Consider the following 2,286-nt stretch of genomic DNA (forward strand, 5'->3'; position numbering starts at 1 on the left):
TAAGCCTCCATCCATGTCAGGCTTAAATTAGTAAAAATCCCATACAAACTACAGACTTACCTATTTTTCTTTTTTGTTTGCAAACTTCTAAAACAATTAAAATCATTTACATATTTTATTTAAGCCAACACTAGAGCACCTACTATAGATATAAACTCAATAATTTGTGTGGAGATGCTTGCAAAATTTTTTTTCTTGTCTAAAAGAAGTAAAATTACTATGCTATAAAAATGTAAAGAAGGCATGAGATGGTTTTGTAATGGCTTCCAGTGTCAGGTAACACTGTGCAAAGGTTGGGGTCATGAGACACAGTCCATAAGATGCAAACATAGGTGATCCCTCCTCTTGGACTAGAATATTATATTGCAACTAAAAATGATGAGTATGAACTTTAATCAATACAGAAAGACATAAAAATGTTAGTAAGTGGTGGGACAATTAAAAAACGGTTTGTCATGACATGGTGGGGAAAACAACCTGAACACCAGGGAACATGAGAGCACATGGTTCTTTGGGATGGAAAAATAATTTTGTGTGTATCAGCACATTCCCTTGGATGAGGAAAGGCGATGTTCATGTATAAAGCTTCCAGTGGCTGGCAAGACAGTTTCAGGGGGTAGGGAGCCGTAGAAAGCTCCATGACGAAGGAAGAAATCTGGTTTTACTTGTATAGCAGACATTTAAGAAAGCTTACAAAACTGCATTCCATTTTGCATCGGCTCCTCTACTTGCTAACATTTTTATATCTTTTGGCATCCAAGCCTGCACACATGTAGTGTGGAGGCCACTTGTTCATTCCCGGCTGCCCAGACCATGAAATAACCACTCAGAAACTATATTTTTAAATCACTACTTGGCCAATCACTTAAGCGTATTGCTAGCTAGCTCTTATATCTTTGGTTAACCCATTTCTATTTTTCTATTATTTTATATTTTACCACAAGGGTCATGGCCTATTGGGAAGTTTCTAGTTGGCTGCTTGCATCTTTTTCCTCTGGTGGGGCTACATGGCTTCTCATTGACTCCACCTTCTTTCTCCCAGCATTCAGTTTAGTTTTCCTACTTAGTTCTGTTCTGCTAAGCCATTGACCAAAATCAGCTTCTTTATTCATTAACCAATAAAAGCAACACATAGACAGAAGGACTTCCCACACCACACACATATCCTTCTTCATTGCAACATAGTCTTCTATTATATGAAAGTTTCATAATTTGTTTAAAAACTTTTGGTGAATATTTAAACTAGTTCAAATATTTAGATTTTATAAGCACTATAACTCAAACATCATGTGTGTATATATGTTTGCGTGTGTGTGTGCATCACTTGGGACTAAATCTAGGACTTGGTGCACACTAGGCAAGCATTCTACCATTGAGCTACAGCCTCAGCTGAGATGAATCATTTTAAGCATTTTTCTTATTTTCATATTTCATTTGGGCCACTTTTTGGAAATACCCTTTCTAGCTCCTTTCTAAGACCTTAGTCTTCCTCTTATGTGTTGGTAAATTTCCTCCTCTACTCCAAGATTTTACCAATGTTCACTCTTATTAATATTAATGTTCAGTGTTATCATTTTGTCCATGTATGTTTAGCCCAATGCTCTGTGTTAGTCGGTGTTCTCTTAGCAAAATGACTGCCCAAGACAATCAACTTCTGCGAAGAGGAGGGTCCGTTTGGCTCACAGTCTTGGAAGTTACCAGCTGTGATCGAGTTCACTGCCTTTGCCTCCTGGTGAGACAGTAGCGCATTATAGTGGGAGCACCCTGTGGAGGAGACCCTCATGCCTCATGGTCAGGGAGCCAAAGAAGGGAACAGCTAGATTTCCACAATCCTCTTTGAGGGTTTACTGCCAGCAACCTGAAGAGGACTTATTTAGCCCTGCCTTCTCAAGAGTCTGACATCTCCTAACTGCCACTCTGTGGAACAAATGTTTGGTGCACAGACCTGTGGGTACATTCCAGATCCAAATTCTAGCACCTGTCTTAACTTTATTTTAGGCTACAACATGGGCTAGGGAATTAGACTCAATTTTTAGTCTCTTTCTGACTCCCTTACATGTACTGGGCACAACGTTTAGGTATGGCACATATCCCATTCAGTTGCCCTGGGCACAGGACCACACTGCTTTAATCTTTGTAGCTTCCCAGTGGATTTAATACACAGCAGGGATGTCTCCCTTAGTCTACACAATGTCCGGTGGTTTTCTATATTTCCTGAAGGGATTATCTGTACCATTTAGGTTTTTGTAAGTGTGTTTGTATTAGCAACCTTCTTGTAGCAAGCTT

This window comes from Microtus oregoni, unplaced genomic scaffold, assembly GCF_018167655.1.
Source record: "Microtus oregoni isolate MIOR12 unplaced genomic scaffold, Mior012 000024F_ref0000369, whole genome shotgun sequence".
Lineage (NCBI taxonomy): Eukaryota > Metazoa > Chordata > Mammalia > Rodentia > Cricetidae > Microtus > Microtus oregoni.